Source organism: Prunus avium, chromosome 2 (genome assembly GCF_965620075.1).
Source record: "Prunus avium chromosome 2, drPruAviu1.hap1.1, whole genome shotgun sequence".
NCBI lineage: Eukaryota > Viridiplantae > Streptophyta > Magnoliopsida > Rosales > Rosaceae > Prunus > Prunus avium.
This window is the reverse complement of record NC_142285.1, coordinates 4305393-4332921: the sequence shown is the minus strand read 5'-3', so window position 1 is coordinate 4332921 and position 27529 is coordinate 4305393. Positions and strand designations below refer to the sequence as shown.

General features: G+C 36.1%; 2 long non-coding RNA genes and 4 pseudogenes across 4 annotated transcripts; 4 read left to right on the top strand and 2 right to left on the bottom strand.

Annotated features, from left to right (window-relative positions):
- The first annotated feature begins 2147 nt into the window (after positions 1 to 2147).
- Positions 2148 to 3709, top strand: LOC110773809 (uncharacterized). Its single transcript, XR_002529362.2, has 3 exons — positions 2148 to 2593; positions 2749 to 2813; positions 3073 to 3709. It is a non-coding gene; the product is annotated as an uncharacterized LOC110773809 (long non-coding RNA).
- Positions 3710 to 7874: 4165 nt separating this feature from the next.
- On the bottom strand, positions 7875 to 11788 carry LOC148296296 (uncharacterized). 2 transcript variants are annotated; one of them, XR_015833595.1, is made up of 4 exons: positions 11210 to 11788; positions 11051 to 11098; positions 9907 to 10141; positions 7875 to 8282 (listed from the first exon to the last, which is right to left on the bottom strand). It is a non-coding gene; the product is annotated as an uncharacterized LOC148296296 (long non-coding RNA). The 2 variants fall into 2 exon arrangements; XR_015833594.1 differs by having other exon boundaries at positions 7884 to 8282; positions 9922 to 10141; positions 11210 to 11787.
- Positions 11789 to 13214: 1426 nt separating this feature from the next.
- LOC110773803 (dirigent protein 22 pseudogene) lies at positions 13215 to 14129 on the top strand (annotated as a pseudogene).
- A 1831-nt stretch (positions 14130 to 15960) lies between these two features.
- LOC110773802 (dirigent protein 22 pseudogene) lies at positions 15961 to 16656 on the top strand (annotated as a pseudogene).
- Positions 16645 to 21835, top strand: LOC148296295 (dirigent protein 7-like; annotated as a pseudogene).
- A 254-nt stretch (positions 21836 to 22089) lies between these two features.
- On the bottom strand, positions 22090 to 24779 carry LOC110773800 (scarecrow-like protein 3 pseudogene; annotated as a pseudogene). Its single transcript, XR_015833409.1, has 2 exons — positions 24379 to 24779; positions 22090 to 23750 (listed from the first exon to the last, which is right to left on the bottom strand). The product of XR_015833409.1 is annotated as a scarecrow-like protein 3 pseudogene (transcript).
- Positions 24780 to 27529: the final 2750 nt, after the last annotated feature.

The following is a 27529-nucleotide window of genomic DNA, read 5'->3' as shown; positions in this document are numbered from 1 at the left end:
TTTTGTATATAATTGTGGACCAACCATGACTTGACTTGGCTGCAGCTTCCGTAGAAGTGGTGAATGAGTTAATGTTTTACAAGTCTTTCCTAGACCCCACACGGTCTCCCGTATCAACCCGAAATTTCCACACAATTAATGTCTTTGCAAAGTGGTCATCTCTAATGTAACTTCCTATTAACGAAGCCTTACTTGGCAGTAGCTTCCGTGCTACTTGGTAACTCATGCACAGAACAGGAAATCCGACTAATAACATTAACTAAAAGTTGAAATTATTCATGAACAAATTAACTAAATGTTTAACACCACTTGGATGACCCCAAAATAAAATAAAAAATAAAAAAACCCACTTGAAAATGGACTTCGAGAGTGTATGATGACTTTTTGAGGTGTCAATCGCTAACTAGAAATGAGACAAAAGTGTTGGCTTGACTTATTTCGAGAGTGTATGATGACTTTTTGAGGTGCCAATCGCTAACTAGAAATGAGACAAAAGTGTTGGCTTGACTTAGAATTTCGAGAGTGTATGATGACTTTTTGAGGTGCCAATCGCTAACTAGAAATGAGACAAAAGTGTAGGCTTGACTTATAATTAAGTTAAGCCACATCCCTTATAACAACATGATCCACTAAAGCAATGTTAATTACTTGTATATAAAAATAGATTTTCTATTTAAACCCCGCACTTCTCTTTGTTCACCCCAATACTTAAATCATTAAGCTGTTAGTTTTATTATTGTGTAAAAAGACAAAAAAGGTCATCCAACTTAATACACACCCCACACACCCCACTACTCTTCATATTAAGTTTTAGAAAAATACAAACCCTCTATATTCTATTGCCAGATTACTCCTCTTTAAAGACGTAAAATGTTGAGGAGCCTACCTCTTTAAAATCTGCGTGGGAGCTGATGGAAAGGCTTGTTGATTACTTGGTTGTAATGATCTTATTCTCTACCCTTTGTTGATTGCTTGGTTGTTCTGATTTTTTATTTAAAATTTTATATTTACTTGACTTCTTATATGCTCAAAAGTAAACAGTAGATGATTACTGTACCATCGTGTAAGTTAAATTTTTTCTTGCCGAGGTAAGTTGCACCTTCTTGTCTACAATGCAAATAAATATCTCCTCATTTAATTTCTAATTTAGAAATCTTTATTTGGTCTAGGATCTCTTTCCATTAACAGTAAATGATATACTGTAATAATTAGCGAGTCTATCTGTCTTGCGGCAAGCACAGGGACCTTCATCTTCTTCTCAAAAAGTAGGGGCCTTCTTCATCTTTTCCCCCCACTATTCAGTTTAGATATATGTTTTTTTTCTTCTGTAGTTTGTAGTAGGAAGATAGTGGGGTTTAAATAGAAAAACTCTTTTATTTTTTATTTTTTCAACTTGGGGTGTATTTTAGGGTATAGTTTGGGAAGAAAGTGGGGTTTTCTTAGAAATTGTGAAAATTTAAATTAGAGGTTGGGGTGAACTTAGAACATGGGGTGAACAAAGGGAAGTGTGGGGTTTAAATAGAAAATCTCTTGTAAAATTATATATAGGATGAGTTGTAACTCAAATGACAACAGAATAACAAGATGTGTCACAAATTAAACATGATTGCTACTACATTTGGTGGTCAAACACGAATAGCCTATAATGCTTGTTGACGCCAAAAAGTGGTTCAGGACTTTGAGGGTCAACTTAGTGATAGGGTATGATGAATGATGGGTGAAGGTGAGGACCATCATCCAGTGTGTGAAGATTTAAGCAAGCGATAAATATACAGAAGACAAAATATACGTGGTTCACCCTTAATAAATGGGCTACGTCCACGGAGAAGTATATTTTCATTCTCATTGTAATGTGTATTTACATTTTATACAAGGGGCTGGGCCCAAATATAAAGAGAAGAAAGCAAAGACTAAAAATCAAGCCCAACCAAGGGGGGATCCCTTCTTAGGTGGAGAGTGGTCTCCTTTTATGGGTCAGGATCTAGTGAGAACACTTATATGAGAATTTTCTATGAGAACACCGTTGGATATATCCAACGACTCTGTGAAAAGCAATTGTAAATGAAATGGTTGTACTAGAGTGAGTCACTCAACTTGTTCTCTCTCCTCCCTCCTTCCTAAACAGCTGTTCAACTTTTTCACCCTCCCTCCCAATTTTTTCACGCTCCCTCACTTTTTTTTTTCAGACTCCCTCTTATTCCTCTCAATCAATACCTTCTCCTATTTTCTTTGGTCAGAATTGATACATTTCTCTGGAACTCCCCCTCTCCTCTTTCTCTGCCCTCTCAGTCTCTCTCCTTTCAAACTCCTTTTTTGTATTGCTCTCTCAGTTTCTCTGCGTCAATCTCTCTCCTCCTCCTCGTCATCGTCCTCTCTCTCTCTCTCTCTCTCTCTCTCTCTCTCTCTCTCCTCCCTTTCCCTACCACAATTCGAAAATCAAGGTCCAAAAGCCCTATTTACTGCTCTCATTTGATATCTCTTTCATTTTCCTCTTCGTTGTGTCCCTCGCTTTTCATGGTGGTGGAGGAAAAGGTAGTAATCTGGCAAAGTCATACTGGTGCTCAAAGATTGGATTTTTACGGCTACCCATCTGGTTGTTCCTACCGTTCTCTATCTGCATCAATATCTTTAATTATGACTTGTTATTTTCATTTTTGATTACTTGATTTTCAATATTCTTTTCTTCGTTAATTAATTTAGTCTGTTTGGTTTTGGTTTGATTTTGTCCTCTTTAATTAAATTTGGCAGGCCTTGTTTAAAATTGTAATTGGCTTTGAGATTGGACAAAGGTTGGCTTTCGTGATTCTGTGAAGGTTAGTAATCAAGGTTTTAAAAAAATCTTACTTTGTAAATGTATGTATAGTTATATAATGTATGGTTCAAATGGATGATTGTGATTGGTATTGGTTGTTGTGATTGCCTTAATTGCTATGGTTGTTGTGATTGCTGAAAAAATATGTGTGTCTTTGGCTAGTAAATGAGAAAATAGATAACCCCACCCAATTGGGTTTTTTATTATCGATTTTTGTCTACTATTTGGCTTTCTAATGCTCTCCTTCTTTCTCTATGCAGCTTGTTTTCCCCCTCCAATTTGCATTTGCATTGCAAAATTATTAAGATGAGAAAAAATGTTTGAGTTTATTGTTTTTAAGATTGAAGTTCGTTAATTATGTTTATTTTGACTTTTCTTTTGATCACTAAAGGGTATTTGTGTTTCTTCTGCACAAACAACAGGCGAGGAAAAGAGAAAAGATGGCAAAGCTCAAGGAGGAAATCGCCGTCCAAAAAGCCAAAGGAACTTATAGCAATTTTACATTTATTTTTTATTTTTTAAAAATTATAAATTTTACAAGTAATGCAATAAAATAATAGAAAAATGACACAAGTTAGAATCTCAAGGCTACAACGTCAGTTGTTTGCCACCAAAAAATGTTTCGTAAAAGCTTTAAAAGGATTCATTAGAGCTTCAACATTGCTTCATTTACTATTCAATAAAACTTCATAATATTATTTTTATTTTTTAACTAAGAAGTCCTCGTTAGTATTTTTATGAATTTTTAAAGATGAATTCAAAAGACGTAGAAAGTGTTAGATTGAGTTTGTAGAATTTTTTTGGTGTGTATTTTGATGCAATTTAATGAATTATTATGATTTTTTGAAGTTAAAGCATTCAAAAATAGTAATAAACGAAAGAGATTGACAAGTGGCAACACTTGAATAATGCGTTGTCAGTGCTTCTAACGAGTGCCATTCTTAGCGCCATGTGTCATGAGATGTTCATTTTTATGTCTTTACCTTAAAAAGTTGACAAAAAAAAAAAAGTCAGAAAATTACACTAAAAACAAACTTATTGTGACATTATCTTTGACTATTATGCAAAAAAAATCCGAAGTTGAATTTGGGAAATTTAAAGTAATAATTGGAGGAACAGTTGTAATACGGAAGAGTAATGATCTTCAACATAGTGTTATTGTTAGTATAGAAGCAAACTTGACTTTGAGAAGTTATTTGAGATTTTTATGAATTTATTATGATTTTTGGAAGTCAATACACATGGCAGTGCCTGATGGGTGTGTCGTCAGAATTTCCAACAAGTGTCAGTATCCCGTAGCTCCACGTGTCATTAATATTTCATTTTTGTGAGTTTATCTTAAAAAATTAATGAAAAATCATTTTTTTATTATTTTACAAACAATAAAAATTTCTAAAAATTCCTTGTGACATGATCTTCGACTCTGATGCATGAAAATTGAAAATTGAATTTGGAACATTTGACGTAATAATTGTTGTTAAAATTGAAATTTGACTTTGGAAAATTTGAAGTAATAATTGGAGAAAGAGTTATAATGATGAAAACTAGTGATCTTTAACTCAGTGTTATTGTTAGAATGGAAGCAAACTTGACTTTGAGAAATTATTTGAATTTTTCTCATACTCAAAATTATATTTGAAGTCTCAAAAAATGTAGGAAATGTCACAAGGAGTCCAAAGTATTTTTTTGGTGAATTTTTCAGATTTCTAGAAATTCCAGAAATTCCTTGCGACATGATCTTCAACTCTTTTCTGTGAAAATTGAAATTTGACTTTGGAAAATTTGAAGTAATAATTGGAGGAAGAGTTATAGTGATGAAGACTAGTGATCTTCAACTTAGTGTTATTGTTAGTATGGAAGCAAACTTGAGTTTGAGAAATTATTTGAATTTTTCTCTAAGTCAAATTTATATTTTACAACTGAAAAGATGAAGAAAATGTTGCAAGGAGTTTGTGGCATTTTTCGGTGAATTTTTCAGATTTTTTACGAATTAATTATGATTTTTGGAAGTCAAAACATTGTAAAATAGTAAAAAATGGAAGAGAATGACACATGGCAGCAGCTGATGGGTGGGTAGTCAGCTTTTTCAACGGGTGTCAGTATCTCGTAGTGCCACGTGTCATTAATGTTTCATTTCTGTGAGTTTAACTTTAAAAATTCGTGAAAAATCATTACAAAATCAGAAAAATACACCAAAAATTTCTACAAATTCCTTGAAACATTATTTTCGACTCTGATGCAAGAAAATCAAAATTTAACATTGGGAAATTTGAAGTAATAATTGGGGGAAGAGTTATAATGATGAAGACTAGTGATCTTCAACTTAGTGTTATTGTTAGTAGGGAAGCACACTTGACTTTGTGAAATTATTTGAATTTTTCTCTTAGTAAAAATTATATTTTAAGTCTCAAAAGATGTTGGAAATGTCACAAGGAGTCCAGGGTATTTTTTGGTGAATTTTTCAAGTTTATTATGAATTTATTATGATTTTTGGAAGTCAAAATATTGGAAAATAGTAATAAATTGAAGATAATGACACATGGCAGCATCTGATGGGTGTGTCGTCAGCTTTTCCAGCGGGTGTCGGTATCTCATAGCACCACATGTCATTAATGTTTAATTTTTGTGAGTTTATCTTAAAAAAATCACGAAAAATCTTTAAAAAATCAGAAAAATACACCGAAAATTTCTACAAATTCCTTGCGACATTATCTTCGACTCTATTGAGTGAAAATCAAAATTTGACTTTGGAAAATTCGAAGTAATAATTGGAGGAAGAGATATAGTTATAAAGACTAGTGATCTTTAACATAGTGTTATTGGTAGTATGGAAGTAAACTTGACTTTGTGAAATTGTTTGAATTTTTTTATAAGTCAAAATTATATTTTAAGTCTCAAAAGATGTTGGAAATGTCGCAAGGAGTCCGGAGTATTATTTGGTGAATTTTTCAGATTTATTATCAATTTATTATCATTTTTGGAAGTCAAAATATTGAAAAATAGTAATAAATGGAAGATAATGACACATGGCAGTGCTGATGGGTGCGTCGTCAGCTTTTCCAGCGGGTGTCAGTATCTCATAGCTCCATGTGTGATTCATGTTTCATTTTTGTGAGTTTATCTTAAAAAATGCACAAAAAAGAATTAAACAATCAGAAAAATACACCGAAAATTTCTACAAATTCCTTCCGACATTATCTTCGACTATGATACTGGAAAATAAAAATTTGACTTTGATAAATTTGAAGGAATAATTGGAGGAAGAGTTGTAGTGATGAAGACTAGTTATCTTCAACTTAGTGTTATTGTTAGTATGGAAGCAAACTTGACCTTGTGAAATTATTTGAATTTTTTTTAAGTCAAAATTATATTTTAAGTCTCAAAATATGTTGGAAATGTCACAAGGAGTCCGGGGAATTTTTTGGTGAATTTTTTAGATTTATTATCAATTTATTATGATTTTTGGAAGTCAAAATATTGAAAAATAGTAATAAATGGAAGAGAATGACACATGGCAGTGCCTGATGGGTGCGTCATCAGCTTTTCCAACGGGTGTCAATATCTTGTAGCGCCACATGTTATTAATGTTTCATTTTTGTGAGTTTATCTTCAAAAATTCACGAAAAATCATTAAAAAATCAGAAAAATACACCGAAAATTTCTACGAATTCCTTGCAACATTATCTTTGACTCTAATACGTGAAAATCAAAATTTGACTTTCAAAAAATTGAAGTTATAATTGGAGGAAGTGTTGTAGTCAGGAAGAGAAATGATCTTCAACTTAGTGTTATAGGTAGTATATGAAAAAACTTAAGTTTGAAAAATTATTTAAATTTTCTATGTGTCAAATTTATATTTTACAACTGAAAAGATGAAGAAAATATCGCAAGGAGTTTGTGGCATTTTTCGGTGAATTTTTCGGATTTTTTACGAATTAATTATGATTTTTTCAAGTCAAAACATTGTAAAATAGTAATAAACGGAAGAGAGTGACACATGGCAGCGTCTGATGGCTGGGTCCTCAGCTTTTCCAACAAGTGTCAGTATCTTGTAGCGCCATGTGTCATTAATGTTTCATTTTTGTGTGTTTATCTTCAATAATTCACGAAAAATCATTAAAAAATCAAAAAAATACACCGAAAGTTTTTACAAATTCCTTGTGACATTATCTTCAACTCTATTGCGTGAAAATCAACATTTGACTTTGGGAAATTCAAAGTAATAATTGGAGGAAGAGTTGTAGTAATGAAGACTAATGATTTTCAACTTAGTGTTATTGTTAGTTTGGAAGCAAACTTGACTTTGTGAAATTGTTTTAATTTTTCTCTTAGTCAAAATTATATTTTAAGTGTCAAAAGATGTTGGAAATGTCACAAGGAGTGCGGAGTCTTTTTTAGTGAATTTTTCAAATTTATTATGATTTTTGGAATTCAAAATATTGAAAAATAATAATAAATAATAGAGAGTGACACATGGCAGTGCCTGATAGGTGCATCATCAGCTTTTTCAATGGGTGTTTCATATCTCGTAGTGTCACGTGCCATTAATATTTCATTTTTGTGAGTTTATCTTAAAAAATTCAAGAAAATTCATTACAAAAATCAGAAAAATACACCGAAAGTTTCTAAAAATTCCTTGTAACATTATCTTCGACTCTGATGCAAGAAAATCAAAATTTAACATCGGGAAATTTGAAGTAATAATTGGGGGAATAGTTATAGTGATGAAGAGTGATCCTAACTTAGTGTTATTGTTAGTAATGAAGCAAACTTGAATTAATTATTTGGAATTTTTTTAAAATCAAACATTCAGCGCATCATAATCGAAGATAATGTTGCATGGAATTTGTAGAAATTAAGGATGGATTTTTTCGATTTTTTAATTAATTGTTTGTGAATTTTTAAAGATAAACATACATAAATTGAAACTCTGATGACACGTGGCGCTACGAAAAATGATGCTCGTTAGAAGCACTGATGACGAACTTTTCCAAAAACCATAGTATTTCATTAAATAGTAGAAAAATACACACCAAAAAATTCTACAAACTCAATGTGAAACTTTCTCCGCCTTTTGAGTTCATCTTAAAGCAATCATAAAAGTGCTAATGAAGACTTCTTAGTCAAAAAATAAAAATATTATTATGAAGCTTTAGTGAACAATAAATGAAGTGAGGTTGAAGCTCTAGTGAATCCTTTTGAAGTGTTTACGAAAGATATTTTGGTGGCAAACAAGAAATGATGCAGCATTGCAATTCTGACTTGTGTCATTTCTCTATTATTTGTAAAATTTATCATTTTTAAAAATTATAAAAATATGATGTTGAAGGTCTAGTGAATCCTTTGAATCGTTTACAACCCATATTTTATGGTGAATTTTAATACTGACGTTTATACATAGAAATTGCTTGATTACGTGACTGTACTCGCCTTTGTGAAACATAGTTCAAACCTATATTCCATTTTATACCTGCAACATACACCGTTTACATAAGATATACTGAAACGATTACGAAAACATGAAGATACAGACCTAATACCCATATCCATACTACTGATACTATCATCAACACATTAAGATATAGAAATGATATCTACTAACACTATTGTCAACACATTAATATACATAAATGATATCTACTAACATTATTGTCAACACATCAAGATACAAAAATGATACCTCATAACACTATTGTCAATACATTATGATACAGAAATGATACCTACTTACACTATTATCAACACATTAAGGTACAAAAATGATACCAACTTACACTATTATCACCACATTAAGGTACACAAATGATACCTACTCAAACTATTACTAACACATTAAGATACATAAGTGATACCTACTCACACTATTATCAACACATTAAAGTACATAAATGATACATACTAACACTATTGTGAACACATTAAGATACATAAATGATACATACTCACACTATTATCAATACATTAAAGTACGAAAATGACACCAACTTACACTATTATCACCACATTAAGGTACACAAATGATACCTACTCAAACTATTAATAACACATTAAGATACATAAGTGATACCTACTCATACTATTATCAACACATTAAAGTACATAAATGATACATACTAACACTATTGTGAACACATTAAGATACAGAAACGATACATACTCACACTATTATCAACACATTAAGGTACACAAATGGTACCAACTCACATTATTATCAACACATTAAGATACAGAAATGATACCCATATCATACTACTCACACTATTATCAAAAGTAACAAAGAAAAAAGAAATACAGACAAAGAACCAAATACAAAAGAAAAAAGTGACATTAAAAAATATAGACAAAGACCATGCCTAAATTTTGTTTTGTACATATACAGATGAAGAACAAAGTTGGTATTAAACACTACGAAAGAAAAACAAAACCAAATTGGAGGGAAAAAACAAGCTGCATAAAGAAGGAAGTGGAGCATTAGAGAGCCAAATAGTAGGAAAAAAATCCACAATCATGGGGTTATTATAACCTTGAACTCTAGTAACAACCTTTTATTTTCGTCACCAAACAAAAATAAAAAGGTGTCAAATTTTCTTTTACCTGTTTTCCTATAGTCACAACAATCTCATTCTGTTCTCTTATATCTGTCACAAACCTCAACACCAGCAATTACCACCTATAATTAGTCAAACCATGGACCTCATTTTCGACTGAGGAGAACAACCACATCTTTTAAAAGGCTGAAGGACTGTGATCTTACTAATTGATTATTTATAAATAGATAACCAATGAGCTCATACCAATAGTGGAAAGAGGTGATTAAGCTCTCTAGATCCTAATATTAACGTTTTATATTTTACTTTCAACACATAAAATACACCTAGATCAAAGATTCAAATGATTTACTAAAGCTAAAACACAAAACCCAGAAATTTCAGAGCTTTGCTTTGAAATCTGTACATCCATACATAGTCCATACACACACAAATGCATACACATGGAAATTTGATATAGAAAATAAACCTCAAAGACACTTGCTATAGAAAATCATGTAAGACTGAAAAATAAATCTGCTATAGTCTTTAGGAAACTCACAATACCTCTTGATCACTTACATGATGAAGGGATGCTTGCTTCAATGACAGATGCTTATGCAACTCTACGATCTCCTTATGCAGTACAATCAATGGGGCTAGAGGGGGTGGATTCTGCAGTTCGATCAAGAGAGCATTGACCTATCATATTTATAACTGAAGTGGTGTGTTCTTCACAGATTTCTTCCCATTAAAGAAATCTGTCAAAGTATTTCTTGAGCACAAGTCTTGTCTCCATGTTCTGCACTTATTATCACATAAAATATAATATCATTATGTTTATTCCTCATCAAGTGGCTCTGCACATGGTCTTTTACTATTCTGTATAGCTTTACAGTTGTGTTTACATTTTAGATTAATACAACAACCAACATATCAAAATGATGTATTAATCCCAACTTTAACCGTACATATTATGTATTAATCCTTATACAAATAGGACTCCTTTAGCTCAATTGTTTAATCTGCCCTTATACTCTGTATGAGCAACAAGGTGAGTTGTAAATGGACTCTACTTTTGCATTTGAGTTGTATTCCACTAGGATGAGTGTAAAGCCCTCATTTATGCTTACAAATCAATCCCAAAGTGGCAGTCTTTAAACTAGGTATCGATTTATGCCCTAATTGAATATATATTCAGTCCAATAAACCTCTGTAGTTCAGTGGAGCCTCAAAAATTGACAAAAATAAATTCTCAAAGTTTTCTTCAACACACTGTTGGTTTGGTGCCGTATCAACCATCACCAAAAATGAAAACACCGACAACACCAAGAACAAAACAGTAAAACTGTGTGGGAAATATAAAGAGGCCCAGGTATCGATTCAATCTGCTACTCTTAAGGAAACTCAAGATTGAGTCCAAAATCCAAAAAATTTATATAAAAAAATCTAAAAATGCCCTAAAATAGTAAATATTGAGGCACTACACATGTCAGAGAGATCCGAAACTTATGCACGAAATATCGAATTCGTAGTCAAACGCCAAATTTTCGAAAACAAAAACCACCAAATTAATCCCTAGACTATAAAATTCAATAACAAGATTATAACGAAGAATCAAAGAAAACCCATTTAAGCCAATACCAAATTGAATTCATATACAGAGCAATTTTACATATAACCCATCAAACTACAAATTAGAGAAATGTACCTCGTCGTTCCCATTTGGTTGCTTCTGAAACCAATTGATGTTCATCACCTAAACAGACCCAACAAGCAAAATCAAACATAAAATCGAACTGGGTATTCTAATTCAAACCAAAATTCAAACTTTTTAAATCCTAGATCTACCAAAGAAAAGATAAAGGACCTGGACTTGGGAAGTGGGAGTTGGGTGGTTGAGATTATCAGAGATAGAGGCCATGGCACGCATGAAGGCCAAAATTGTGACTGCGGAAACCAAAATTCAAACTTTTTAAATCCTAGATCTACCAAAGAAAAGATAAAGGACCTGGACTTGGGAAGTGGGAGTTGGGTGGTTGAGATTATCAGAGATAGAGGCCATGGCATGCATGAAGGCCAAAATTGTGACTGCGGAGGTTAGCAAAGCATTGGCTTTGTACCCAGATTTCCAAGTGGGACTGGGAGGAGAGGAACTTGTAGCTGATTAAGTTGTCGTGGTGTGAGGAAGGGGGTGAGTAGATGTAGCTTGGAAGAAGAATTGACGTGAAGAAGGTGAAGAGAATGAGGACGATGAAGGGGGAGAGAATGTGAGAGTTTTTGGGGTGGAAATTTCAAAAAATAATTAATGAGGAAGAAAGATACAGACATTTGGGAGAAGGGGAAAGATGAGGGGTTGGATATTTCCTCATCTTTACTGAAGATTTTGGGGTTTCTCTGGTAAAAGCTGAGGAGGAAGGAATAAAGAAAGGCGCGATTGGAAAAGGCGCGGTAGGACACATGGGCTAAGAGGTAAGTGTAGCGTACCCATTTCTACGTTAAGCTTGCTTTTTCTCTTCAGCCGTTCAGATGACTTTGAATGGCTGAGATTGATCCTCATATAGTGTTCTCATTTTAGTGTTCTCACCTGATCCGAGTTTCTCCTTTTATAGGTGAGAGGGAGTCTTCACTTCTTACAATATTTCAATGTGGGACTCTTGGCCTTGCTTAGAATTGCTTCTAGTTGCTTGGTCGAATATGGTATAAACAACGCTTGCTGTTTAGAACTGAAAACCGATTCAGCTCCCAACCTTTTGTTTTGAACTTTGAAGACAACAAGAAGGGCAATACAGACATCTTCTGCAAGAACTTTTAATTAATTATATGTAATGATTGCCAAAAATATTTCTACTTTGAAGGAAGATGTCATTACGCCGCAGAAGATGTTCTTCAATGTTTGCTTCAACTCACCAGACATTGGGGTAATGTTTTTAACTCTTCGGCGCCAAGAGTTCGTGCTAGTCAATTTGTGCCTCGTTTGGAGTTGCAGATGGTTGTGATTGTCATCATCACCCAAACCACCCATCACCTTTTCTTCAAACATTTCAAGATCCCCAGGTTCATCTCGCAAATTGTGGTATGTGCTAGATTTATCAGAAATTATGGGTGTGAATGTAAATTCATGAAACTAAAAAACTTCTATGCTTTTGTTTGTTTAATGAGTGTTTGATGGGATGAACTATAAAATTTTTGTGTTATATAATTTTTTACGATACTTTGTTAGAATAAGAATATAAGATTTTGTGGTGATTTGATGTGAATCTAGACTGGCATACTTCTTGGACCTTCAATCAAGGACAAGTTTGGAACATCATACCAAGCCAAAGAACTCAAAGAATCCCAACTTCCACTCCTCAGTCAAGATGTAGTGGTAGATGGTAACTCTGTTAATGGTGGTGGCAGGGTGAAGGCGGCGATGGTCATGTCAGTGATGGGACAATTTAAAAATTCCGACTTTTGTCCAAACTTGAAGTTTAATTTTGGATAAAGGAAAAAGTAAATTGTTGTTATCATTAATTGTTTCCATTGTCATCATCGTATAAGTGACATAACTTAAGGCTCACATAACCTTAACAAACCACCAAACTAATGTCTGTCATGAAATTACATTTCAAAGTTTCATGTTATTTTGGTCGGCTGACGTGTGCTAGCTTAACCACACTGAATATATATAACATTATAATAGAGACTAAAACCGCAAATACAAATTGCAAGAGAAATTTGTTTCCCAAGCATTGGTTTCAATCATCATTGCTTTAAAAGAATGTAAGCTGAAACCATTATTTTTAGACCAATCCAACAGAAAGCAGTGGTTGCTTGAAAATCCAGCCACCGGAGCAAACATTATTTAAACACTTTGGAGTAATGTTAACATCATCTAGATTTTACCCCTTGCTCCCCTGCCCAATCTTTTAAAATGACCACAAATTTACCACTATCATAAACATACTGTGAAACACTTGAGACACTAATATGTCTTCATTATTTCTCTATTGCTCTCTCTTCGTCTTCTGCTCTACCCTTTTCCATTCCACTAACGGAGTTCTAATTAGGCAATTTGCAAGATCCGATAAAACGGAAAACGTGAGCCATCTCCACTTTTTCTTCCATGACATCCTTAGTGGCAAAAACCCCACCTCTGTTAGAATTATCGGGCCCCCTAACGGCTCGAGTGCCGGATTTGGCAGTACTATGATGATTGATAATGCACTGACTGAAGAGCAAGACCCCAAATCGAAGATCATTGGAAGAGCACAAGGATTTTACTCCATGGCTGCACAAAATGATATTGCATTACTTATGGTCATGACTCTTGTTTTTGAGGACGGCACGTACAAGGGGAGTACAATTAGCATTCTTGGGAGGAATCCAGTTCTCAACGATGTGAGAGAGATGCCCATTGTTGGCGGCACTGGGCAGTTCAGGTTCGCTCGCGGTTATGTCTTAGCTCATACTGTTTGGTTTGATGCTAATACAGGAGATGCCACTGTTGAGTACAACGTTTATGTGTCACAATCATGAAATTTCTTCTTATTTTTTATTTTTAATGTTTCCTATAGAGTCATGTATTGTACTTAGGCCATGGATACCACAATCATCTAGCTAGAAGAATTGGACACTGCAATTTTCTTTTCTGTTATGATGGGGTTTCTGTTATGTTCCAGTACTGCCTAAGCAGAGAAGATTTTTCACAGTCTATATTCACATTGATGTGGAATCTAATTCATATGAATCTTTTAGCCAGAAATAAAATCGGATTCATGGCGGTCTTCTGGAATTGGCTACCTCAATCCTGTAGCTAGAAGAAATGGATATTGAAATTTATTTTCTCTTATGATGGATACGGAGGGATATGAGGAGTGCATGGATTTTAATGGCTTTGAATCTTTTAACCACAAATAAAATCACATCCCCTGCAATCAAACACAGGCTGAGGGATTCTTTTTCCCATCACATTGGCAGTTAAAGGTTCTGGACCAACAATCACACAACATATATGTTATATCACATAGAATTTTCATTGAACTGAATTTATATTGACTTAACAATTATGCAATACTACAATCAAATCCAAGTCAGATTAAACTTCTTTGATGGGAGCAAAAATTGACGTACATCAACTAATACTCAGAACACTACCTGTGGTAGGGAAAAAGTACCCGGAGTTCACTTCTGCGTAAATTGCTTATTTTTTTTAAAAAATATAAAAAATAAAATACAGGGAATTTCTTGCTTAATTCAATTGAATCTTGAACAATATAAGAGCGTAGTTTACTCCAAAAGAAAATATCTAAAAAAACTTTAGTGTGCAAAGTTTTCAATTCAATGTTTTTCGCAAGAATTAATCTAGTTTCACCTACAAAGCTGTTTGAATGTGCACTCATGGTATGCTTTGTTCCTTTCCTTATAATGTATGTTTCTTTGAAATTAAATGAACTCAGCAGAAAATAAAAAAAGAAAATGATATTTCTATTCCAATGCTTAATAGGTGTGTGGTGTCTTATCACAAAAGGCCTCGGTGCTATTAGTAGTGAAACCACTCATTATATATGCGATATTTTATTTTGTTAAGTTTCCGATGTAAGACTCTACATTCTTCAACAATAGATGCAGTAATACCGAATGAAATCCCCCAAACTACCAAAACAAATTGAAGGAATCTGGAGGGCAGTCAGTGTTATTGCTATCATTGTTGCAGTTGGGACCATCAATATGTAAGTAACCTTATATCAAAGCACCAAGCTTATCGTCTCTGTCCTATACTTATTTTTCAAACTTTCGTTTCTGTTTGATACATTCCAGCTTATTATGTAATATCTTTTTGCTGAAGTGTGATGAACCAACACCTCAGAACAATTAATGTGGGGCATGCAAGTGTTTACTAATGTGTTCCAATAGAAGACTAAATCTGAAAGGCAGATGCACATTCCAAGTGTGACATTGGTTACTCTCATCCCTTACTTGAATAGGACGAAAGCTTTCATGTTGTTGAAAAGCAAAGGCCCTTTACGTATTCAAAAAAGAAAAGCCAAAAAGGCCAACACTCTTAGCCCAACACCCCTCACTCCCACTAGCTAGCCATCTCTCGAATAGAAAATGTAGAAGAAGGCCTACACAATGCAGTTAGAGCATCCACAGTGGGGGGTGTAAATTCGGGGGTGTAAAGCCACTTTTACATCCCCTTTACACCTCCGGAGGGTGTAAATATATTTTTTGCTCCAGTGGGGGGGGTGTAAATTCGGGGGTGTAGCCGTGGGTCCCAACTTTTTATGTTGACTTTTCTTCATTTTTCTTCTCTTTTCTCGGGTGGGTCCCGCCTGCAAGGGATGTAAATATGGATGTAAATATACATTTTATTTTACATCCCCATGGTGGTGATGTATATTTACATCCATTTACATCTCACCATTGGAGACGATTCCGATGACTCGGGGTGTATATTTAACATACACCCCCATATACATCCCCCACTGTAGATGCTCTTACTTGCTTGAAAATGCATCAACCAGCTCACACTTAGAGTAAAGGTAACATCTGCTTTTATATTTACCACTTTTTCCCCCGCCCGAACTCCTTTAGAATGGCCTGAAAAATCTTTAAGACCACCAACACACACACAGAACAGCGAACACGGATACCCGAGAGACTAAAATGTCTTCATTTCAGTGTTTCACTCTCTTCACCCTCTACTCTACCTTTTTCTATTCCGTGGATGGAATTGAGGTTAGGAAAATCATCAAATCCCAGCAAACCGAAAAAACAAGCCACCTCCACTTTTTCTTCCATGACATCCTTAGTGGCAAAAACCCTAGTGCTGTTAGAATTGCTGGGCCACTAAACAGTACCATTACCACCTTTGGTGCCACCATGATGATTGATGATGCGCTGACTGAAAAGCAAGAACCTACCTCGAAGATCGTTGGAAGGGCACAAGGGCTGTACTCAGTGGCTGCACAACGTGATCATGAGTTTGCACTGCTTGTGATCATGAATTTTGTGTTTGTGGAAGGAAAGTACAAGGGAAGTACCATTAGCATCCTTGGGAGGAATCCAGTGCTAAACGATGTGAGAGAGATGCCGATCATCGGAGGAACGGGGCTATTTAGGTTTGCTCGTGGCTATGCCTTAGCCCATACAGTTTGGTTTAATCCTACAGGAGACGCCATTGTTGAGTACAATGTTTTTGTGTCACACTTCTAGTAAAACTTTGCCTGGTGCTAGCCCAAGGACCGGCTTTTTATTGTTGGTGTTGTTACTATTATTATTTATCTTTCTAATTATACATTCATGTATTGCACTTAGGCCATGAACTCCACTTTTTCTTCCATGACATCCTATAGTGGCAAAAACCCCACCTCTGTTAGAATTATCGGGCCGCCAAAAGGCTCAAGTGCCGGATTTGGCAGTACTATGATGATTGATAATACACTGCACTGAAGAGCAAGACCCCAAATCCAAGACCATTGGAAGAGCACAAGGGTTTTACTCCATGGCTGCACAAATGATATTTCATTACTTATTGTCATCATGACTTTTGTTTTTTAGGAAGGCTACAAGGGAAGTACGTTTCTTGGGAGGAATCCAGTTCTGAACAATGTATTGTTGGCGGCAAGGGGCAGTTTAGGTTGGCTCCCGGTTATGTCTTAGCTCATACTGTTTGGTTTGATGCTAGTACAGGAGATGCCATTGTTGAGTACAATGTTTATGTGTCACACTCACGAAATTTGTTCTTACATTAGCCCCGGAGCCTGTTTTATTATTTATTATTTATTATTTTTAATCTTTCCTATACAGTCATGTATTGTACTTAGGCCAGGGATACTAAAATCATCTAGCTAGAAGAATTGTAATTTCTTTTCTGTTATGATGGGGTTTGTAGGATATGAAGAGAATATGTATTTCCAGTACTGCCTAAGCAGAGAAGATTTTACACTCTGTATTCACATTGATGTGGAATTGAATTCATATGAATCTTTTAACCCGAAATAAAATTGGATTCACCAAATTGTGGCAGTCTTCTGGAATTTGCTACCTCCATATTGTAGCTAGAAGAAATTGATATTGAAATTTATTCTCTTATGATGGATATTGGGGGATATGAGGAGCGGTTTGCACAGTAAAATTGCGGCTGTGTGGAACCCAAGCATCACCATATATTTGTACCAATCGGCCATCACCAATTCTCCATCGTAAACCACCTTGTAAAAGCTCTCTATCCCACAGAATAGATAGCCAAGTATATGAAGGTGCCGAACCAGCTTGGGCATTCAAGAAATCAAAAGTAGGGAAATACCTTGCTTTCACCATATGAGCTTCAAGTGAATTAGGAGATTCAAGCAAGCGCCATCCTTGTTTTGCCCACAGAGCTTTATTGAAACTGACTAACTCACGGAAGCTCAAACCGCCCTCCGACTTATGACGACACAAAGCTTTCCAATTTTTCAAATGAATTCCTCTCTCAGTGCCTTTAGACCACCAAAAGAGAGTAATAATACTTTCAATCTCATTGCAAATGGCAACCGGTAAGCTGAATACACTCATAGAATAAGTAGGCATGGCTTGGCAAACTGCCTTAACTAAACTTCCTTTCCAACTTTCGAAAGTAATCGACCTTCCCAACATGTAATCTTCTTCCATATGCAATCTTTAAGAGTATGAAACATCAGATTTTTTATTCTTTCCAGCAATGGTAGGGAGTCCCAAATAATTTTCGGGTTCCTAGGACAATAGGAACACCCAATATAGCTTGAATTTGGGCCTGTGCTGCCAGCGACGTAGAAGGACTAAAACACATGGCTGATTTCTCCAGTTTAATCTGTTGACCTGAAAGCATCCTCATAGATGCGGAATATACGATTTAACTTATCAACTTGAGTAGGCTCTGCATCACAAAACAACAAACTATCATCAAATGATTTAGAGAAGGTGCCGAAGCAGCAATTGAGACTCTCCTGATCTTAGAATTGAACTCAGCTTGGTGGAGAAGGGCAGAGAATCCCTCAGCCATGATAAGAAGTAAGTATAGGGTGAAATTGGATCCCTTTGGTGCAAACCCTTGGATAGGATAAGCTTACCAAAAGGTCCCCTTGAAGTAACACCAAGTAAGAAGCTGTGGTAATACATCCCATAATAAAATTGACAAAACGAGCAGGAAAATCCATAGTATGCATCATGCGGTCTAGAAAGAACCATTCAACACGATCATAAGCTTTTGCCATATCCAGTTTCAACACAAGCTTTCCCCCTCCTGCTTTTCCCAACCGCTTCAAATAATGAATAGTTTCAAATGCTGCTAGCACATTATCCAATATCATACGATCAGGAATAAGAGCACTCTGAAACTCCGAGATCACATGGGGCAAGGCCTTCTTCAATCTGTTGGCAACTGTCTTGGAGATAATCTTATAGAGCACATTACAGAGATCAATAGGACAGAATTCAGTAACTTGTGTCCGTGAAGCAATCTTCGGAATAAGAGCAATCAATGTATAGTTAAACCCCACAACACTATCACTACCATTTAGAACATTCAGACACAGTTGGCAAACATCACTCCCCACAACATCCCAATCTTTTGGTAGAATAAAGAAGGCATCCCATTAGGACCAGGAGATTTGGTTGGAGCCATATACTACATACAATTAGTATGTCCATAATTTTTAAGGAATTTACAATAGATGCCACTATCATAAATGGAAGTCTATGAAAACACTTCCCTAAAATTCAGCATTTCCTTATTTTGTTGATATCCCTACTTGTTGGAGAACACCCCATATATATGTGTGTGTGTGTGCGTGTGTATGTGTGTGTATGTGTTTCCTTATATATATATATATAATGTGGTTTCCTTATATATAATAAGAACCATCGAATTGAGTGGTCAAATGATTTAGTATTTAAGTGATTTTTTACAGAGATGATCTTTGAGGGAATATCTAGAAATTAGACAGTTCAAATCATTGAAATACAATGCATGGTGGGCCCTACAATGGTGTCTCTCAATTAAGCCTATTTGAGGGATCCATCAACTGAAGCAAGCTCTCTCTCTCTCTCTCTCTCTCTCTCTCTCTCTCTCTCTCTCTCTCTCTCTATATATATATATATATAAAGCATAACTCTTTCTGGAATTGGACAAATTATAAATAAATACTTAACTAGTGTGTTATATTATTTATGTTTCAAGAAGGGCAATAGGTTTTGGTTATGTTATATCTTCTAGAATAGAACTAGAATGACAAATTTTACCATACATATCATATAAATAGAAGCATGATAGTCATAAATGTAATATACCGCTCATAATTCAAACCTAGAAGATACATCACTTCTCTGATGAATTTTCTGCCACTATTTGTGTCCATAACGAGTGAACCCATACCAGCTACATTCACAAGTGCACCTATTGGCACTTGAACCTTTCTTGCAACATTTGTCCTTATATCAACAAGGAGCTCCACATTTCCAGCCATGTGATTGCTACAACCACTATCAATGTACCACTCTCCATTTATCTTTGCCTAAGTTATTGCACTATTTGCATAGAATAGGTTCCCTGTCACCTCCATTTGGCTAGCACAGGTTGCCTTTGGAACTGCCTTACCTGAAGTACATTCTCTAGCCAAGTGACCAAATCTATCACAGTTATAGCACTTAGGCTTCCCCTTATATCTGCACTCACCAAAATGAAACTTGGAGCACACTTTACACTGTGGTTTTATAACTTCTTGACTCATTGACTGTGACGAGTTCAAGTTTTGTGCTGAGCTAGTATATGTTGAAACTTGGGTTCTGATTCCCATTGTTTACCCTTAGGATTCCAATTCTTCTGAAATTTGGATGAACCAAATTGAGCACCACCCTTGTTTTGCCCTTTTGGACTCATTGAGAATGAGGCAAATGCTTTCTCAGCTAAATCAACACTATGCAAATCGAACTATTATTCTTGGCTTTTCAAAATAGCAATCACTTCGTGCAATTCTACAACGTGTTTTCAATCACAAGACATATAGGATCATATGCTTTACTGAGACTAATCAAAACCTTTTGAACAAGTCTCTCATTTGAAAGAATCTCACCAAATGTTTTCATCAGACTAATCAACTCATTCAATCGTGTAAGATAAAGAGATAGAGGCTCATTATCACGCATTCTAGTGTATTCAAATTCACGTTTGAGATTTTGAAGTTTTACCGATCTAACTTGGTCACCACCATGATATTCTCCCATGCCATTTTAGCTGAGTCTGCGTTGGCAATACGAGGGAAGATTTGGTCGGAAACTGCGTTTTGTATGATACCCAGAACTTTTGCATCTTTCATGAAGATTGCAACCATTTTCTCATCAACCTCATCTTCTAAAGCTTCCCCAGCTTTCTTTTTCTTCTCCAAATCAGGAATCGTAATTCCCTTTTCCACCAGATTCCATAAACCATATGATTTGAATATGGTTACCATTTTGATTCTCCCTAACTCATAGTTCTCACCGAAGAAGATCGGAGTTCTCACTTCTGAACTTCCAGATCCAACCATTTATGAGCTCAGATAAACCAAAAACAAGTTGTTTCAGGTCAAAATCGAGATCCAGCAACCTTCACCAAACCTTGAGTGAGCTTCGATATAGCTCGATTTCAGTCTTAAGAACGCCCTGATTCAAGTGATCGAACCTGGCTTTGAGGCCATGTTAGTGTTTCTTGTATGATTCTGGTTTCTATGGAATCTCAATGCATATATGAGAAAGATGATGAAGAAAGAAAGAGAAAGAAACGAAAGTGACAAAGATAGAATGAAATGTTCTCTCACTGCTCTGCAGTACAGCAGAGGAATTTTACTTCATCATATCATGACCACCTCACATGCATAGAGCGAGGCATATTACCGTTAGCACTCTTAGCTGGATCCCTTACATCACAAAATGATCTCAACCATACATCTAGCTATCGACTAGGATCATTAGACATGGCATTGTATGCCTTACAAATCTTAGCTTCACACTTGGCAATAACAAAACTCACGTGAATACCCAATTAAGCTCATAGCTTATTTCACTAATTCTAATCAGCTAGAGACTTATAATTTAACAAGTTCAAAGCTTGTGGGTAGAGCTCAAGGCATATATACTTTTCCTTCTCAACACGGCTCTGTGCTGCTTATGGTCTTGAACTTTGCTTTCTTAGACGGTGTGCACAATGGCAGTGCCCTTAGCATTCTAGGTAGGAATCCATTTTTTCAAGGGACCCGAGAGATGCCAATCGTCGGAGGTACTGGGGTTTTCCGGTATGCAAGGGGCTATGCATTGGTGAAGACAGTTTCCTTGTGTGTAAAAACTGGAGATGCATGCGGCTGTCAAATACAATGTGTCTGTGTTGCACTACTGAAAAGGGTAATGCTATTTGCATCACATCATGTGGGCGAGAGATGTGGTCAGTAAAAGTGGTACAAATAGGTTTTTTGTTACCGATAATATCATGCTGCATTTGTTGCTTTTTCTTTATTAGTTGCGTTGCCTTCCATGATTACATCAGTCTATTCTCTGTTGATTGATTTAGCATAACTTGCATAGCATTGAGTGTGATATTCGGCTACTTAAAAGTACTGTTTCTCTTCTTACCACCAGTTGTCTAAGCAACCAAACTGATGTAAACTTAGAGCACTGCACATTACCGGAAAGGGAAAAAGGTCCTGCAGTCTCACATGCAATTGAGACCAGTAATGAATGCAATTCGATATCAGAAAATAACTTTGAAGTGTAATGTCGTGTTTAACTTTGAAGAATCTATAGAACAGGGTTCAAACCCAAATATGGCAGAAACATCAGCGTTTATGTGGGAAGAAAACTAAAATAGGATACAAATTAACAACTAACTAAAGTTTTAGAACAGAGAATAATTCTCCCAAGCTTCTGAGGAAGATACTATGCAGTTGCAGAGGAAGAAATGCATAAAATCCTTTACACAAACAAGAAAAGGAAAATTAAGAAAGAAAAAAACAAAAACGAAAGCACTCAATCCCCACATGGACCACCAACATCACTCGTATCTCCTAAACCTCCAGGCTGATATTGAAAAAAGAGGCCTGTCATGCCAACAAATAACTAAACATCCATTTTCTTCTTTAATCTTAAACCCTTCATAGCCCTGCAACTGCCTCCTAGCCTGTAACATTCCGTGGTAGCTTAAAGGGACCCTGCCAAACCCAGCCAACTCAAGCCTTAAAATCCACTTCTCAAGCTTCTCATGCCTCTCTGTTCTCTCGGTTCCTTCACATGCTATGATGTTTTTTATTTCCTCCCCGAAAAGCATCTTCTCAACCTTTTGTCGCTCCATTGGTGATCTCGGTACTGTAGACTCCAAGCAATCAAAAAGCGCTCCATAAAAGTTCAATGCTTCCATGATCCTGTCCATTAATGCATGGCCATTGTGGTTTGATTCTTGCTCGGTGATCACCATTAGCTTTGGTGAAAGGCCCCAAAGAGAAGTTAAAAAACTCCCCATCTTTGGTGAACCACTTGATAGTGGGGACAATGCAGAATCAGGACTTAGGTTATATGCACTGATTGGATCTTTCTCCAGCCACTCTCCTAAAGTGAGTTTATTCATATGCAAGACTTTCTGCAGGTTCTTAGATGCTAATGGTGATTTTCTCCTAAGATCATCATCAGCTGCCAAGAGAGAATGTAGCTGCAATACAGAGCAAACTGCAAGAGCCTCTCCAGTCTTGACACGCAAACTTTCGATATCAAGGTTCTCTAACTTGCTAACTATAGGATTGAACTGAAACGAGATGTTCAGATTTCCCGCTTCTTCAGTCAAGCGATGGAACATTTGGTCTAATACCTCTTTCTGTTCGTGAATGCCCGTAATTCTCAAATGAGGCGGGCCTTCAGGTCGAGCATTTAATGTCTGAATCAGATAAATCCATTGGGCAGGCTCACATGAATGAAGATCAATAATATGAACCATCTTTTCTCCTTCCATGGCTTCCACTATGGCCTGATTTGTAACCACATACGCAACCTTCAAGAAAGGACATAGATCACAGAAGAGCCTTTTAACGAGAATTTCTTCTGAGACTGATGTTATTTTCGTTGAGTTAAGGGCTTTATACAGACCAGGCCAAGCTTTAAGCATCCGGTCTGCAAGTGCCTCATTGAAATAAGCAGCTATTCGCTGCATTGTATCGCCATCAGGAGAGGCTAGCTGAGAAATATGGTCAAGCCAAATATTTGCATTCTCAATGCTACCAGAAGCGACATGGTTAGCACAGGAATAAAGAAGCTGGATCAGATATAAACCTCTCTCTTCAGATTTTAGCTCCCTGAGCCATGTTGGGTATGGTGATCCCATTCCAGGAGATAGCCAGGGAAAGAACTGCAGGGGTGATGAAGTTACTGGGGACCCGTCCTCTTGCGCCATTCTTTCAATTAACAACAAAAACAATTAGGGGATGCTGAAGATCAGATTGCCAGAAATGTTTCAAAACAGAAAGAATTAGACCAAAAGGAAAGCAGCTGAGAAAAAATAATAATAATTAAGTCTGCCTTTTTTAATATTATTTTCTACTGGTTTGGTTTCCCAAATATAAAGGACTTCGATTTCAACTGAAATTTCTCCATATCCAGACAGACCTTATTTTGGTATCTAATAACGCATAAATAGCAAGGTCAAGAAACAGGCAAGAAGATCAGAGAACACATAATCAAAATTACCCAGGGATCCCAGTAAGGGTCAACTGACCTTGTGGTTTCTAAGAAACAGAGCACAGCAGAAGATTAAAAATACAATATTTGATTCTTGTTCTTGCAAATGATTCCATTGTTAACAAAACTAACAAATTCATTATAGCTGAGCCACATGGAGCCAATACATTATAGCTCAGCAATGAAATTTTCTGGGAATTTAACAAGTACAAATGTCTACTATAAACAAAACAATTTACCTCTTTAACAACATCAAAACAAATGAACAACTGGGTTTTTGTACTAATTTCCAAGAACACATCAAAACCGAGGAATCAAAATAATGACACAGAGATAAAGAATTACCTGAGAAAGTTACTAGTTCCTCCGAAAAATAACCGACCAAGTTCAAACGAAATTGAAATTCCTCACTGGGTTTTCAAATTGACAGAAAACCCAGCAAAGTTCCTGCGGAAGTTTCCTCAATTGGTTGGCTCGACCTCCTACTCCATCAAAGCGAGTCAAGAACTCCAAAGGGTTTCATGTGATGTGAAGTTTTGTTGCAAAGTGAGTGAAATAGTAATAAAGGTCTCGTTTTGAAGGACTTTTCCATGGCTGCGTTGGCGACAATACAAGAGGCTGCTTTTGTCGTCATTGCTTTGTTTTGTGTGTCCTTTGAGTGTGTTCAGAGGAATATGGAATTAGTGAAATACAGGGCCAGCCCTCTCTCTCTCTCTCTAGATTTTCTCTCTATCTTAATTGTTTGCTTTGTTGCTTTGTTTCCCTCTCTCTCTCTCAGTTGATTTTTGTCAACATGTGAAGTGGATGGGAATAAGAGCTGGCCAAGTTTTGGTACTATTCTCCAACACAATGCCCTTCCAAACATGTCCTAACAAAACAAAACAACAACCTTCCTTGTTGCTTAGTGGGTAATAGAGGGAATTGCAAGGGAGAGCCTTGCAAGTGCCTCCAAAACTTGTATTTGGATTCTTTCAAAGGCATAGACAATCCACTTGGTACTTTCTTCTAACATTAAGACAAAGAGACAAGGAAATTATAGGAAAAGCCAAAAGTGGATAGAACATTTAACTTTTGGTGCGGAGTCTTGGGTGGGAGAATATCATATGGCCCCATTCCGTGTGTATTTCCCTTTTTTTACCCTAGGGACTAGCACATTCCCTCAAAAAAACTTTTCTTTGGTATAAATAACCAATGTGAGAACGGAATTTATAGTTTAAGTGGTTCAAATTATTTACTTCTGTACCCGAAGTCCTACATTCGATTCTCTCCTCTCCAATATTACCTATATCAAAAAAGAAAAAAACGAATTAATGTGATATGAAATTAAACCCCACTTTAAACCAGCTAATCAGCATTAATTAGTGATATACCACATTATTGCACCTAGTATGTTTGAGAGTATATCGATGCGTCATGAGAATTCTACACATGTTGATGGCCTGAAAAGTAAGGGTGGGCATCAATCCGGCCGAATCGATGAAACAGGTCGAACCAAATCATAATTACCGGTTTGGTTTGGTTTTGACAAAGAAAAAGTCAAACAGTTTAAAAACCAAACCGGACCGTATATGGTTTGGTTTGGTTTGGTTTTGAGCTTTTGTAAACCGGCTTAAACCAAACCGGACTGTTTATGTGTATATTTATTTATTTATATTTTATTTTACATGTGTAATACTCTAATTAGTTAATAACTATATATGAATATTTGAATTGAGCTTTATTAGTTAGTGAAATATGAAGTTTTATGACATTTTGAGCTTTAGGATGGTTTCGTACTCTAGAAAATGATTTATGTATGAAGTAAGTTGTGAATTTGTTGGTTAAAATTAGGCTAACAATGTTGAAAAAATGCAAAAAGAAAGAGAATTGGGCTTAGGCCCAAACTGGCCGAACCAAACCGAACCAAATCGTATTAAATTAGTTTGGTTTGGTTCGGTTTCCTATATAACTTTTATCCAAATCGAACCAAACCAAACCGTCATATTATAATTGATTTGGCTGTGATTTTGAAGTGAAACTGATCCAATCCGGACCGTGCCCACCCCTACTGAAACGTGGTTGGACTACTACAATTAAATTTAATGGACAATAATAATACAAATAAATAAATAAATAAATATATATATATATATATATAGCTTCATTTAGTGGTAAATGATTAGAATAGGTTGAGGGTAGGCCTCGTCAATGGGCAGGGCCGAATGGGCTTGGGCTGGGCTGGGCTGGATTGGGCTTCAAAGAGGAGAGAGAAAATAACGGGCAGCGTCGGGCCTTGTTTTTTTAGAAAATTTAAAGCCCAAGCCCATCCCATGAGCCGAGCTTGAAAAAGCCCATAGGGCCGGGCCGGGTTAAGCCCAACTGGCCGAGCCTAAATGGGCCTACTTTATTTTGTCTTTTTTTTATATATGGATTTGTTTTGTCAATTCTTTATTTATGTTTTCTATATTTTGGCGTGTTTCTATGTTTCCATTTTTTACATAGTTCTCTATTTACATTTGTCTATATGTTTATGTCTCCATTTTTTTCTTTGTTCATAACTTCATAGTTCTCCTTCTTTTTTTTCTTCATAAATATAAAGATATAGTTATATAACTGCCATATTAATAAACTCATATTTTATCCCATACGTCATTTTTTTTTTATAGTTCTTACAATGATAATAGATAATGATTTCCTCCATCTTTCATTTAACTTGAGTTTTTTTATATATATTTATTTATATGTATGTGAGCATGTGGGCCAGGCCAAGCCTATGAGCTGGGTCGGACTTTAGATGCCTAAGCCCAAGCCTGGCCCACTCAACAATGGGTCGGGTCGGGCCGGGCTTTTTCTCGATCTATCGGGCAAGCCTCTATCGGCCCATGGGCTTGCTGGCCTAACGATGACCCCTATTTATGGGCCTCATACTCCTCGTTGTTCAAAAATACTTTGTGGCACTTTTTTTTTCTGGCACTGTGGGTACAAGTCCTCCCACCTTGGATGGACCTTGTCCATATGTTTGTCCAAAGCACTTTGATCAGTGAAGACCTTTGCATGGTCATACCCATTCTTGTGCACACATAATTTGCGTCTCTTGAGATTGTCTGATGCCCTCAGCCCCTGCACCTCAGGTGCGTGCTTGTGACGTTTAATCAAGTGAGCTAGTTCTTCTTGAGAATTGTTTGTACCGTATCTGACCCTCCACTCGTACAACGACACGTGGATCTTAGAAACTCGCCCAAGTACCCATGGCCTTGGACAATCGGCATCGGCCACCGATGGCATTGTCTCAAAGCTGCGAACAGGCATTACAGGCCCAGCTCGTCTACAATCGGCATCTCTTACCGATTGTACAGAATCAACCTCGAAGTATCCGCCCAAAATATCTAAAGACTCGTGTCGACCTCAGAGGGCCCTCCCACGAGTCCCACATCGAAAATGAGTACTAAGAGCATACAAAATGCCCTCTATAAATAAGCCCCTCCACTACAATACAGGGGTAAGACTTTTCAGCTTG